Source organism: Labeo rohita, chromosome 13, assembly GCF_022985175.1.
Source record: "Labeo rohita strain BAU-BD-2019 chromosome 13, IGBB_LRoh.1.0, whole genome shotgun sequence".
Classification (NCBI taxonomy): Eukaryota; Metazoa; Chordata; class Actinopteri; order Cypriniformes; family Cyprinidae; genus Labeo; species Labeo rohita.
The window spans coordinates 2,603,849-2,620,205 of NC_066881.1; the positions used below are offsets into that span (position 1 = coordinate 2,603,849).

Below are 16,357 nucleotides of genomic sequence, written 5' to 3' on the forward strand. Positions count from 1 at the left end.
CAAGTCACCTTTATTTATGTAACAGGATCAGTTCTTGGACCACTTCTCTCTGTCTACATGTCATCACTAGGTTCTGTCATTCAGAAACTTTTGTCATTCAGCTGTTTCATATCACTGCTATGCTGATGACACTCAGCTCTACCTCTCCTTCCATCCTGATGATCTAACAATAGCTGCTCACATTTCTTGCTGGACGAAGAACCATCATCTTCAACTCAACTTTGGCAGAACTGCTTGTGGCAAACCCATCACTTTATCACAGTTTCTTCATCCAGCTAAGCACATCAACCAAAACACCTTACAGGACAACCAGGAACCTAGGAATTGTGATTGATGATCAGCTCATAGACCACATTGTTAGAACTGCAGATTTGCCTTATACAACATTAAGATCAGAAGCTTTCTTTTGGGAAAATGCTATACAACTCCTTGTTCAAGCTCATATTCTGTTCAGGCTGGACCATTGCAACGCTCTCTCTGGGCAGGTCTTCCAGCCAGTTCTATCAAACTTCTGCAACTAGTCCAGAATGTGCCTGCAAGATTGGTCTATAATGAGCTGAAAAGAGCATATCATGCCTCTGTTCATCAATTTGCACTGGCTACTAAATAGCTGCTTGCATAAAATTCAAGGCATTGATGTTTGCCTACAAAACAACCACTGGCTCTGCCCCCCTTTACTGATGTGCCCTCCAGAGCTTATAATATTATAGGAGACACAAAATCACTATCATGGACTTTTACCTTAACTGTTCCCTACTGGTGGAATGACCTTACCAACTCGATCCAAGCAGAGTCTGTAGCCATCTTTAAGAAACTGCTAAACACACATCTTTTGTTTTTACACGTTACCCTCTAGTCAAGTTATTATTTATAATTTGCACAGTAACGCTAACACGCTCTATTTTATCTCTATTCTATCTACAGTACTTGTTTTGTGCTTATTAAAAAAAAAAACCTCTAAAATAGGCATAGGCAACATCGGTCCTGGAATGCCGATGTCTTACAGAATTTAGCTCTAACCCTAATGAAACACCCCTGAACGAGCTAATCAAAGACCTCAGGATTACTAGGGCTACAGGCAGGTAATGTTTTTTTCAGGGTTGGAGCTAAACTCTGCAGGACTTAAGTGTTATTTTTCTATTCTATCTATTCTAGAAGCTAGGCTCAGTCGGGGGGCCAGTTCTCCTCTTGGCTGGTGAACCAACATGGTGTGATTTTAAATGGGACATGAACTGAGAAACCAAAATTCCCTTGATCTTTTGACATATAAGAGGTCATTGTACTATAAAAAGATCATGTAAGTTTCAGAACTCAAAACATTGTCATTAGTCTAAAAGCTGCTTAAATTAAAAGCAGTCTGCCAAAATGACAGCTTTTAGAATGTTCTAATCCAAGGATGTCTAACCCTGCTCTTGGAAAGCTACTGTCCTGCAGACTTCAGTTCCAACCATGCTCCAACACAGCTGTCTGTAATTATCAATTAGCCCTGAACACCTTGATTAGCTGGTTCAGCTGAAATCTGCAGGATGGTAGTTCTCCAGGAACAGGGTTGGAGATCAGTAGGTGCGTTTCCATTACCCTTCAAGATGCGCAAATTGAAATTGCGAATTGAAAATATGCCTAATGGATACACGTAAATTTCGCAAAAACTCCCTTATATCACAAAGAAGTTTTTACGCTCGCATGAGGTGGTTTTTCAGGCAATTCGAAAAAAAGGAATATTTCGCAAAACTGCAATGGAAATGGCTTTTTCCCATTTACAGTTCACATGGCGTATGTAAAAAGTAATATGAACGTTCTTCAATGCACTATAAACTCCAAGAAAAACTTCATATGTAGCCGCTTTCAAGTATAAGGGGCTTTCCCTGACATTAATGCTTAGAGACTATGAACGCTGCACGCATCTGTGGCGCATAACGGCTCCGACACGGTCACCGGGCTGATGTTATGTTCATTCCAGCAGCGTCGCACACGTTTCTGACGCGGCTCTCCGTGCTTCTGTAAAGATACATGCATACGCCTCTTTCGATTTAAATAAAGCCAAAATCCGTCCAAATCACGCCCAAATTCATTGCCATGACTTATCGCCAGAGGAACAAATTAAGTTTTAGTCGCATAACATCGGTTAATGGAAATGTTGTTATTTCGCAATACTTTTTTTATCGACATTTTTAAAATATCGCCAAAGTTTTGTGCAAATCTGTAATGGAAACGTGCCTACTGTTCTATTCTATGATGTAATAGTGTGGATATGTACCACTTCCGCAAAAGATTGACATCACTGTCTGTTTAGCCCTGCCCACTAATTCACGCATGTAGTGTTTACAACAGAGGCAAACACGTAGGTCTATGCAGAAAACAAAAAATAAAGATGACTACAAAGACAAGACACTGTGCAGTGCCAGCATTTGGAAAGAGTGGATGAACTTTATTGTTAATATATATATATATATATATATATATATGAAAATATATAGAAAACAACAATAATATAATATAATATAAATGACTAATCAATTAATGAATCAATAAAATGGATATATAAATGACTATAATGATTATTATAAATGATTATATGATTAAATGGAATAATAAAATGATTAATGATATAAATAAATAAAGATTAAATAAAGAATATATAAAAAGAAAGCAAAACACAACACAATTGTATGGTTGCTCTCGAGGCAAAACACACACAGTTTGCATTTGAGGATCCTTCTGCTTGAAGACTGGGATACATTACATAGTGAAGGAGTTAATGCTGGCCACAGGGTGTGCAGAGGGCTTGTCTGGTTCTCATGGTCTCTGGTGAGGATTTGTGCCAGTGGCCATTAAGTTGATGAGGTCTACACAAGGGATCTGTCTCTGGGGCTCATCTACTTGTCATGGTCTCCACTGACATTTAGGGCTGTTGCGGTCATCGCTAGGTGCTGATCCACCATCTGGACTGAGACAAACTGGATACCGGTGGCTAATAGGAATAAAAGGGGATCTGTCTTTAGGGCTCATCTAGTTGTTATGGTCTCCACTGACATTTAGGGCTATTGTGGACATTGCTAGGCGCTGATCCACCATCTGGTCTAAATACAGACTGGATCCAGGTGGCTAATATGAATAAAACAGACTAATACTGTATTAGCGTAGATGTCATTCTTCTTTCAATGTAACAAGTACGTCAGGTGTTATGGCAAGTGTTTTGGTTCCGGTTGACCTAATCAATGCAGCCTAGCAATTCTTTAATGGATTTGAATTATAGAAATGTAATAGTGTGTTATGTGTATGTCAGTTTAAAGAGAAAATACGCAAAGAAATACAGTGAAAGCCAATACTATGTTTCCTGTTGATTTCTCCCAGGGGTAAAATGTAAAGAGTGAAAAGCAATTGCCCAACTACTAAGCCTTGTCGTATTCCATGTTGTACATGTGATTGATATGATATCTCTTCATTCACTGCCACGAATCGATGGGAGTCAGATAAGTACAAATGACCTGCTTTAACCTGATGGTATAGAGTCTAACATACATGTTGTTGGTTTAGATGATTTAACAAGTTTACACAATTCTTCCTCTCCTATTGCAGAGAATGAGTGGAATTGTTCCTCTGGGATCTATAATGCACATCTGATGGGACACTGTAGTTGACGGCTTAATGGTTATAATTTTCTCTCTGATAGTATTGATCTTAGAAGTAAATAAATTAATTACTGCTGTGCTGTTGGGAAATGTCTGCACCTGTTGATGCTTTATTTTTCAATAATTTAGCCACGGTATTGAATAAATACCTAGGGTTGTGTTTGGTTTCTGCTAAAGCAAGGAGTAAGATAGCTTAATATGAACACTCTCGGTAGATTCAAAAGGGGACTGAGGTAAAGTACTGAGAAACATGGAAAGGTCCCACAACAGGATTAGTTATTTTTATATGGTTCTTAAATGCTTTACTCCTTTCATAAACCTGCAAATAAGAGGATGCCGTTACAACAAAGTCCCTTCAAAGCCTACATGGCAGCCAAAATAGCAGCTAGATACACCTTTATTGTAGAAAATGCTCTACCATCAGTCATCAAACTGTAAAAAAAAAAGAGAGAGAGAATGTCACTCACTGCACACTGAAAGGGATAAATCCATTACAAGTGCACTAGCTTTCAAACACACACCACTTAAGATCATATAAGGAGTAGATCAGGGGTTTGTGTGTGTGATATAAATGCTTTTAACTGAACCAGCCATATGGCATCATTCCCAGCAGAAGTATAGCAGGGACTAGTAGAGGGAGCTCTAGCATTCAGAATGGTCTCAATAACCTCAGATGAGAAACCAAAACCTTAGAGTGTGTTCCCTTCATTGGCCATACCCACCACTTCAGTATTTTTGGCCGGGGAGATTGTGCCCAGGTCTTGAAGGACAAGGTGCCACCTGATGGGGATTCCTTAAGAAGGACTTTCTGGTTCCCTACCTTTTTTTTGTTTTTATTAGGACTATAGCTAGAGCTTTCAGGAGCCCTACTGGGGTAAAATACAGAATGCGCAGGGCACACATTCTAAGCTTAAGACCCCAGGAATATGAACTATTCAAAGTGAGCAGTCTGTGCTGGATTCTAAGCAAGATATGGTGCACCAGCCAATTAGCAGCAAATGTCAACACAATCTAATTTGGTGATACTACTACCATGTTGTTTGCTCACAGAACAACATGTCCCTGTTGAAAAAAAAACAACATATGCTGGATAGGTATGTTTTGAAACATGGGTGCTTTTGAGCTGGTTTAAGTTGGTCCTTATTTGGTCATGTGCTGGTCGCTGGTTTAAGCTGCTCATGTGCTGGTCCTAAGCTGGTCCTGAGCAGGAGCTAGTTGCTTAGGACCAGCACACGACCAGCTAAGGACCAGCTTAAACCAGCTCAAAAGCAGCCATGTTTCAAAACATACCTAACTAGCATATGCTGTTTTTTTATTCAACAGGGGTGGTAGCCATTCAGGGAGAAAGTACTTTAAACCTAGAAGTATTGCTCTCAACTCTGGACAATTTATGTACCATATGAGACAATGGCCTTCCCCTGGTGCATAGGCTATATGGCTATTGAAACAGCACCCTAGCCTGTAAAAGGGGCATCAGTTGTGGACCTCTGTCTTGCTGAGGGCATCAAGAGAAAAACAAGCACACAATATTGTGCTGTTGCGTGGGCACATGAAGGAGATTTTTGTATGGCTGATTATTGAGCAAATTATTTATGTCACAGAGATCCAGACTGTGACTAAAATGGTCGCATTTGTGACCAAAAATATTAATTTGAGAGTAAAGTTTTTGCTGAGGTCGCCACTGGCGACTATATAAATTTAAATGTTATGGACTTAAAAAAATATATATATTACATTATAAGAGAGCCTGAAGTACAATCTACTGAAATGTTTCATGTAATCGCTCATTTCAAACTGCGGAAAATGTGTAAAGCTTGTAAATAATGTCAGGTAACAATACATTTACCTCAGAATAACCATTCAGCATCCATAAGCTCATCAGTCAGGTAGAAAAATAATTATAAAAAGGAGCATTCTGCTATATTTATGTGCTATTGCATATTAATTTATTTGTACTTAACCTGTTGTCTTCATGATAAGAAAGAATGCGAGAAGCTAAAGATAAAATTTAACATGTTCTGTTGCATTTTACTAATGTTGAAAAGATGACTGGATGTAAGACATATGACAACATTTATAGGATGCATTTAGAAGGAATTCAAACTACAATTGTTGAATACTGAACGTACTGAATAATGAATTTTGAATACTTTGAATACTTGAATTTTTCTGTCACAGGACAGTGCTGTTCCTCATAGACCCTTTACCGGTGAGGTTGATTCAACACGTAGACACACACACAACATTGGACTTGAATGGACTATACAAATTGTCTCATTTATTAAATGCTCTCTACATTTTTTAATATATTGTTTTTTCTGTTTTCTTGTTTAATACACTTTGGGTTGGCATTTATTTTTGATTTTTGTGGTCTTTATTGTGACTGCACTCATTCAAACACGTTTATCGGATGTTAAAGGACAAACTTTTTTGTGTAGCCTGCCTTAGGCTGAGTGTAATAGTGCTATGACACATTATTTCCCAAGGAGGCTTGCCCTTACGCCACTGAATGCCATGGTAGCGGGGCTTGAAATATGAATAGGGAATGGCACCCTGAAATAACCCAATGGCAGGGAAACTTTGCAGAGAAGGAAACTTTGCATTCCTAGGGGGCAAAATGCCATAACAACGATACATTGCAAAGAAGAGCGGATACTATGCTCCAGCAGCGGTGCTGTGTGGAGAATGGGCCGAAGACTTGCTTGGTTTAGGAAAACAGCCCCTTGAGGACATCGAGGAAGAATGATGAGGATTCCCCTCTCCAGGCATCTTACAACCTGTGCCTTCTAGACCCAGTCCCCTGATACAGGAACTCCACCTCACTGGTTTGTATCTGATCTCACAGGTTGGTCTTTCAGGGTTGCCTGGGGAGGGGAGGTATCCAAAGCACAAGAAAGAACATGACTTGCAGCTCAGCCTGGCAAAATCTGAGCGTCTCATCTTCCATGCCACTTCGACTCTACAGCATGATTCAACAGTTACCCCATCGTGTTCAGTCAGAAATCTCGGAGTAAACGTTGATAACCAGCTGACCTTCAAGTACCACATTGCAAGGATAGTTCAATCATACATGTTTGCATTGCACAGCATTAGAAACACCAGGCCCTTCCTAATGCAACATGCTGCTTCTCATCATGCACAGTCAAACATCTACAAATGATTCAGAATGCAACAGCATGACACACCTCTCTTTATCTCCTTGCATTGGCTACCAGTTGCGGCTTGTGTTAAGTTCGCATTGATGCTTGCATACAGAACAGCCACGGGCTCCGCACCCTATACTTCCTCTCACTCTTACTCGAGAAGTCTCCGGAATGCTGAATCCTTGACAGTATTCAAGTAACAGCTGAAAACTTAGCTCTTCAGTCAACATTTGACTGCATCCTAATGAAATAAATAAATGAAATAAATAAATAATCTTAATAAATAGAAGAAAAAAACGTTCACTTTCCTTAATCCTCTCCATTCTATCTTGTACAAATCTGAGCAATGTCTGAAACTTTATTATGAACGCTTTCTGTGTTTATTTGCCTCTTTATGATAAATCACTTGTTGTATTCCTCAGTTGTATATCACTTTGGATAAAAGTGTCTGCTAAATAAATAAATGTAGAGAGAGACTAATATCGCTACACATCATCTTATGTCTAAACTCAAGCAACATATTTAGTCATTAGCCCTTTAACTGATATCTCTACCGTATGGTTGAGATAAATTTAATAGGGAATAAATCTATCAAAAGAAAGAGATGAGAGAGCAGTCTTTTCACAGCTATACTGCCCCATCTCTTTGTCTGCTGTTTCCATGAAGGGATGGGAATTTCAGGTTTTCAAGTGAAAGCAGCAGTTTACAAAGTTCAGTCAGTCACACAGAAGCGAGATTGGTGCTGGTCAGTCATCAGATAATAGGGTCAAACAAGCAATCAAGGAAGTAGGGATGAAACCATAAAGTTGTTGTGAACAGGGTAGAGGGTAAAGAACAGAAACATAGCAAAATATATGAGAAATGCAGAAGCGTTCATTTATAATAATTATCAGACTCATGCGTGACTGTACGGTTGATATGTCAGTTAAAGACATGGTATAGCATATATAATGCTTTACGGCTATTTATATTATACAGACACTTAAAAATATTTTTTTAACTTTGTGGACCCTGAAGGTTATGAGATGCATCCAAGATACTAATAAAGTGAAATGAATGAATATTATTGCAAAAAAAACCTCATGAAATAGTTCTTTGAAGTTAAATTGAGATTTACCATGGACTGACATCTCAACCGTATGGTAGAGTTTTATAAAAAACATAAATTGAAAAAAAAAAGTGTGTGAATCTATTTATTAGATGTCTACTAATAAGAATTTAATGTTAAATATTTTTTCATTAGCTCCTTTTAGGGGTGAAAGTCTGAATGTGTTTTAATATGTATGGAAACATCACACTAGATATCTCCTCAGCGCTAGATTCAGTTAGTATCATCTCCCCATGGAAACCAAAAAAAAAAAAAAGAAGTAAAGTAAGAAAGGGGAATGCAGCCACATGCCGCCTACTCTTTTCATACATGCACACACAACAAACAGACATATGTCTTGCTGACAAGACGTGATGACTCAGATGCCCTTTAATGGCACCAGAGATGCTAAAGCCCTTCTACTTCACTGGACTGCATTATTGGCAGTATTATTGGCATGTTTTCATACATGATTCAGACACCAGCTCACAATGGACGCATTCTAATAGCATCAACAACATGACACAGCATTGAGTTTCACTCGAAAGGGAGCTGCACATACACACAATGGCATCTTATTACAAATACATCAGTGAAAATCATCTGTCCACAAAAAAAGTTGGAATTTATATGATAAGCGCACTTAGCCATATTGTAATTTAAATTTTAGTGTCACTGACAGATGCTTTGACAAAACTATGGTGTAAAACACAACATTATTATTAATATTATTATTATTACTGTGTAAAATGTAAAAATATTTTTGGTTTATTATGAAGCTGTGGTTGACCACGACAGTCTAGATAATTAATGCTGTAACACTGCTGTACATCAGTCTGAATATGTACAGGGTGGGCCATTTATATGGATACACCTTAATAAAATGGGAATGGTTGGTGATATTAACGTCCTGTTTGTGGCACATTAGTATATGTGAGGGGTCAAACTTTTCAAGATGGGTGGTGACCATGGTGGCCATTTTGAAGTCGGCCATCTTGATTCCAACTTTTGTTTTTTCAATAGGAAGAGGGTCATGTGACACATCAAACTTATTGGGAATTTCACAAGAAAAACAATGGTGTGCTTGGTTTTAACGTAACTTTATTCTTTCATGAGTTATTTACAAGTTTCTGACCACTTATAAAATGTGTTCAATGTGCTGCCCATTGTGTTGGATTGTCAATGCAACCCTCTTCTCCCACTCTTCACACACTGATAGCAACACCGCAGGAGAAATGCCAGCACAGGCTTCCAGTATCCGTAGTTTCAGGTCCTGCACATCTCGTATCTTCACACCATAGACAATTGCCTTCAGATGACCCCAAAGATAAAAGTCTAAGGGGGTCAGATCGGGAGACCTTGGGGGCCTTTCAACTGGCCCACGACAACCAATCCACTTTTCAGGAAACTGTTCATCTAGGAATGCTCGGACCTGACACCCATAATGTGGTGGTGCACCATCCTGCTGGAAAAACTCAGGGAATGTGCCAGCTTCAGTGCATAAAGAGGGAAACACACATCACATCATCAATGGCCCCAAAGGTCTCCCGATCTGACCCCCTTAGACTTTTATCTTTGGGGTCAAGCACAACTCCAAGGTTTCTGGCTGATTTTGAAGGAGTTATGGTTGATGTGCCTAACTGGATGGTGAAATTGTGATGAAACGATGGGTTTGATGGAACCACAAACAGTTCTGTCCTGGCAAGATTGAGTTGAAGTTGATGGTCCTTCATCCAGCAAGAAATGTCTGTTAGACAAGCTGAAAAGCCATGTTTCTGAATGACAGAACCTAGTGATGCCATGCAGACAGAGAAGAGAAACAAGAACTGAGCCCTGAGGCACCCCAGTAGCTAGATGTTGTGATTTGGACACTTCACCTATCCAAGATACCTTGAAGGACCTGTCTGAGAGGTAAGACCACTGGAGTACGGTTCCTGAGATCTGGTGGTTAACCGTGTCAAAATCAGCGGACAGATCCAGCAAGATAAGTATTGAAGATTTGGAATCTGCTCTTGCCAGTCTTAGAGCTTAAACAGCTGAGAGCAAGGCAGGCTCAGTTGAATGTCCACTTCTGAAACCAGACCAGTTGCTGTCCAGGAGGTTGTTTTGTATGAGAAAGGCAGAAACTTGGTTGAACACGGCTTGTAACCGGTCTGTAGTTTTTTTAATAGAGATGGATTAAGAGTGGGTTTCTTAAGTAGAGGGGTTATACGAGCTTGTTTAAATGCAGAGGAAAAAACACCTGTGTGAAGGGATGTGTTAATGATGTGAGTGAGTGCAGGTACAACTGCAGAAGAAATAGCTTAAAGGGGATTTTTGGATGTAGCTACATCAGGGTGTTTTGCATTAAGACTGTTGATGCTGCTGTAAGAGTGGAATAAGGGTATAGCACAGTAGTGGCACTGTTATGAGGAAAAGTAAAATTGGATTTAGAAAAACTAATGAGGTTATAACTTGCTGATATAAGTGCAACAATTCCAGACATATTTCCATAAAATTAAATAATAAATAAATAAATAAGTAAATAATCAGCCACTCTCTTTTTGCCACCTTGACTGTGCTGCCTAGTTCACTAGTTCAGGTATGTGCCGGCCCATACTAAATTGTTTCTATTATAATCAATGAAGCACAGCAAGTTTGTGACTGTGGCTTTGTTGATTATTATGGGGACAATCTAGTAGGTTGTGTTGCAGCAGCCATTGTGACATGAAGCAACAACAACAAAAAATTTACTGTAAAAATACAGAATGTTTTCTTTGACAGGAACACAACTGAATGCAAAACTTAATTTCAAGAAGATTCCTCTGAGAACATTTTCTCCCAAGATGGTAAATGAAATGACCAGTGATGAGCCAGCTCGATCCACTTTGGCTCAGATAAACCACATTTGGGTTACTCTGAGTATGAAAGGTTGAGGGGTGTATTGTTTCAGTGACAGTGATTTAGATGGTACCCCAGAAGGTACAACTACAAATAAATTATTCAACACAAAAAAACCCAGGAGGCAGAACCCACCTGAATTCAACCCAAAAAAAAAAAAAAAGCAATCACCCAGCAAATAATTTTGTGTGTATGTGTTTTTTTCCCCTAAGAACAATCCCTAGTCCATTGCAAGCATGATTCAGCAAATATGAACTGAAGTCAAATAGTACTGAAGCGTGTTCTGACATTTTAGTTTGTTGTACAATACAGCCTTACAGAATCAAAAGCATTTACGATGTGCAGCATCATTTAACAGATGGCTTATTGGCTAAATGATAAATGAATTGTGTCTTTTTTTTTTTTTTTGGCAGAGAAAAAGCATAAATGCAGTTTGGTACTGTCATTATAGGGAATGACAATTCAATTTATGTCAATTCATTAATCAGTGGCTCATTTAAAAGGCACATTCATACTATTTTCATGTGCCATTGTCCTTTTTTTAAAAAAATTTCTTCTTATTTATGTCAGACCCTTTGGACTATTTTTGTGTGTTTTTCCCCATGTATGCCCTTATTTGGACTTTCCGTTTCCGTTTGTAATTATGACGTCACTGTTTAATCGTCTGCACCTGTCTCCCCCTTGATTTGTCTGTGTATTTAAGTTTGGTTGTGTTTCAAGTTTGTTTGTTGGTGATTGTATTGTTACTCCGTTCAGTTTACGTTGTGTTTGCTGGTTCCCTGCTGTTTCCCTGCTGTTTCCTGTCCTTTCCTTTTCTCTGTGGATTATCTAATAAAGCTTCATGTGCTGGATTTCCTCGCTCCTCCTCATCATTCTCCGCACACAACGACATTGTGACAATTTAAGACTTTTCTTTGAGCACTTGTAATATTTTTATACAGTGCATACTTATGACTGTCTTTCTTATTTGATAAGCAGTAAAGTTGCAGGCACCTGCCATTTGTTTCAGGGAGCATCAAGGAGCATGTAAACCAGAAGTAGAGCAGCAAAAGAGAAAGTTTTATGTATTGAAAGATATTAAATGGGATCAAAAATATTATTGCAATTTCAAATGCTCTGTGAACACAGCTGTAATAAAATTTCTTCAACTGATAATTTTCTAGCTGATTCTTATACCTCTTATCGGGCAGATATAATTACATTGCCATAATAATTACAAGTTCATTTGCCCTTGCCCTCTTTTTGATTTTATTTATTTATTTTTTTGGTAGGCTAGCTGAGCTGATAAATGTAAAACGCAGTGCTCATCACTGTCACTATTTACCCAGCCGTAAATAGAAGCCGGGCAGGACAAATACCAACCAACCATCCTAACAAAACAACAAGTCAATATTACTCGTTACTGTTTTTTTATATTTAGTAAAATTCTGAGATACTAGTAATACGTTGCCACCACGGATATTCATAGCAACTAAAAGTGTCTCAGCTGGAAAAACGCTTTGCCAGTCGCCACCAGCTGGTCATTTTAAGAAGAGCACCTGACACTTTTTTAAGTTGGCTAAAAACTCTTTGGCATATGGCCTATTAGTCTTTTTTGGGTTTATGCAATATACTGGAGTCAAACCTGAGAAAGTAGACTAGATATAGAGAATGGGAATCTACGTAACGGTGCACTGCATTCTGGGTAGTCATCGGCATGTTTTAGGAGACACTAAGTAGCGTACAATGACAACAAATACAAATCACCAGAGAAAAAAGGGGTGTATTTGCGCTAATATTTTTAATTTTTGCTTAGAATAAATGGACTAATATTTGAATTCCTTGTGCTCATTCGTGCGCTCAGTCGTGTGGCCAGAACACGATGCATAAACAACATGATACACACTCACAGAAATATACAGCTGCCTTCTGTTCTATCGTACCACACACAAGACCAAACTGATTTCTTATTTGCAGTTTTTAATAACTAGGTGGCACTGATATATCTGCCAGACAAAATAAACACAATATAGCTTGATCCCAGCCACTTGATCATGTATTTCAGTGGTTCGCAATTACAGTCCTCATTCGTTCTATGTGACCATAAGTGCCCTGCGAAGTGGACATCACATGATATTCTGCCAGAATTCCAGTTATTTTCCATTCAAAGGGCATTGAAGTGTCCGAGACATGAATTTATATTTATTTATTTACAGAGGTATGTCACACTCATCTGTGTGAAGACGTAGTGCAAATCTGTGAATGAATGTTCCAAAGTGAAGTAAACTTGAATTTTGTGCCAATATTCATCAACCTAATCCAGGGTTTTGCAAATAAACACAATCTGCTTTGCAAAGAAAAAACGCAACTTTCAAACAAACACAAAGTGATTCGCAAATACAAAACTCTATTTGAGAGAAAATGCAGTGGCATGGACAAATATATGTATTGTGTGTTACAACTGTGAGACTCAGTTGCTGTTTTATGAGGAAACTTGGCTTGATTTTCTCACAAATGCGTGCAGGCAGATTTTCTCACAAATGCAATTGAGCAACTTTCCCATTTTGCATTTTCTCTCAGAGTTTTGTATTTGCAAATCACTTTGTGTTTGTTTGAAAGTTCAGTTTTTCTTTGCAAAGCAGACTGTGTTTATTTGCAAAATGCTGGATTAGTTTGATGAATATTGGCACAAAATTCACTCCATAGAATTTACCCTGCTCAGGGTGCAGAGTGTAGGGACCATGTCAATTGGAACACAGTTCATACATGGATCTGTCTTCTAACAAGGTGGTTATCTGGTTATTTGAGTCAGGTGTGTTAACTAAGAGAGACATGCAAAATATGCCGAGCGGGGGTAACGTTATGCAAGGACTGGGATTGAGAACCACATATCATTGTATCGCTCTAGTTTCTTAATGTTTAAGCATTAGGGATAAATAAAAGTATGACCCTCTGTAATGTAGCTCTGAAATGCCTTTTTTTACGAATGATTGTTACCAATTTTTCACATGAGCTGTGCTCTGTTTCAGGCTAAACTGCCAGTGTGAAAGCTCCCTAAGGAGACCTCTAAGCTGATCTGGGCTTCCAATCAGTTCAAGCACTCATCTGTACTCTGGCTATTGGGATCTCCATGTGAGAGGAGGATTCTTGATGTAATAAATTAGCCAATTAATTAGGCCTCTGTAATTACACTGAGCTATTTTTATCATCTGTAGATTTTTTCTCTGAACATTAGCTTCAGATACAAACTGTGTTGACAGTCATGAAACATAAAATATCAAACCTAAATCACAAAGTATGTGTTCAAACGGCCAACAGTTTTTTAGTTTTTTGATCTGATAGCTTAACAGATGATAGTGCAACCTCTTTATAATTATTAGTTGTCTTCTCAAATGTGTCGGGTAAACAGCATGGAATGAGCAGTATTACTGTAATTAGTTGTTGCTACAGCTGCTCTAAACAACACTTCATCACTCCACTAATACTTATGCTGAACTCAAAGTAGTAGTTTACTAAATTATATTATATAATTGACTAAATTGCTTTCCACCTAAATGTCATCCACAGCTGAGAAAACATTGTAATGCTTTTGGCATTTCTTCAATTCACTCAGTGGATTCCTTCACTCTAAAAACAAATGGTGCTATATAGCACTAAACGTGGTTCTTTGGTTTGTAATCATAGGGGAACCACTTTTAGTGTTATATGGCACCTTTGTCAAATGGTTCTATGTAGAACCATCAGATGTACCATACACAGCAAAATCTCCAGTGTTAATTTAACACTCTGAGAAAAAGAGAAAAAAGAAAAGAAAAAAAAAAGAGTATTTTACCTTGGCACACATAGACATCAAGAACCAGCCCATGAATCTCAACAATGGTGACAAACGGCATATTCAGATAAACAGATCAACTCTGAACTCTCATAATTTATTCATGTCGCAATGCATGATGGGAGTCATGGATGAGTTCTGATTGGCTACAACATGCTTTTTGATGGTCACCGTTGTTGTGATTCTCACACTGATTCTTCATGTCTGTGTGTCTAAATTAAGATAAACTTTATTTCATCATTTGTCTGATTATGGCAAAACTGATTGATCTTTTGTTCACAGTTTTTTTTTTTTGTAATCTGTAAGAAAATTCTATGTCAAATACTCAAGTCACTATATGATGATTAAGTCAAGCACAGTCAATGCCATCTTACTGACTTTTGTTTTTTGCTTGTCTGGCTGTTATAACTCAGTAATTGCAGCCAAACAAGACCTAATATTGATTATTTAAGGGTCAAGAGCCTAACTAATGCAAACACTGACCACTATAATGGTTGCTTAAAAATTTTGGTTTTCTCCTTTGGTGATTCTGTTTATTAACATCAGGTGTCTTCAATAATGATCAATCATCACTTCGTTAATCACCTAATTATCTCGTTAACTTCAACACTGCTTCAGTGTTAACTTTAACACTGCTTCAGTGTTTATATGTGTCCACACTCAGAGTGTTAAATTAACACTGGGGATTTTGCTGTGTATAGCATTTTATTACTTCAACAAAAATGGTGCTCAATAAAAACAATCATAGGGGCTTGTATTACTACAATAGTAGTAAATATATTTATTACAATGGCAAAATGTCTTGAATCACTTTTATGCTTTTCTAAGGTCAAAAGGTCTTATGTGGGAAATATTTCCTTATGGGGACCTTAGGGGCAAAAAGATCTTCAGGAAATACACTGTATGTTAATGTTGTTTTTAATCCTTTCCCCAACTGAAGAGTTTAAGAGAGAGTTAGAGATCCTTATTCAGAGGCTTAACAGGTTCTTTGTATGGCAGTGGTGCTATATAGCACCTTAACGACCCCAAAGAACCACTTAAGAACCGCTGAAGAACCAGACAGGGGCTTGACCGGTTCTTTATACGCTAACGGTGCTATGTAGCACCACAATCACACCAAAGAACCGCTGAAGCACCATTTTTTTCTGTGTTGTAAGAAACTGCTCCAAAAGGAAATTAAATGCTTAGCAAATTAAACTCATTTGTACTCCATCAGTTTAGGTGTGAACAGATTATTACTGTTTAAGAGTTCATGGTAACGCTGTAAGAGACTACGATGTCAACAGTTTGACTGTGACCGATCATTAATCCCGACAGGTTGAATTATGTTGTGAGGCACAGTGCTTGAAAGCTGCCAACTGACCGTCTCGACTTCAGAATGCAGAAAAGTCTCAAGGGGAAACTTGGGTTAAGAATATAGTGCAAGCCTTTCTCTGCAGCCTTATTATTCCTGATAACAAGCAAGCCATACTTAGTTTGTCTTTCACAGATGGTGGTTATTTCAAGGTTTGCAGACTATGAAATACACGTTTAGACGGTACACATTTCCATTTCCATTTATTCATTTGGTAGGCGCTTTTATCCAAAGTGACTAATAGTTGAGGAATACAACAAGCGATTTATCATAAGATGGCAATAAACAAGGGAAGTACAAGGTTTCAAAGCACTTCAGTGACTGACAGCAAGGCGGTTTCAGTTGAAATGTAAAGCCACTTTAAAATCGAGATTGGTTATTGTCATGCTGGCTGTTCTGTGAGAGGAAGACACTTGGTTGAAAACAAAATGTTCAAGTTTTTCCATGAAA

At 38.2% G+C, this 16,357-nt stretch overlaps 1 protein-coding gene across 1 annotated transcript in view; it reads left to right on the forward strand.

Annotated features, from left to right (window-relative positions):
• Positions 1–16,357, forward strand: part of plpp4 (phospholipid phosphatase 4) — a 230,496-nt gene that overhangs the window by 14,487 nt on the left and 199,652 nt on the right. The gene's annotated exons all lie outside the window — the stretch shown is intronic.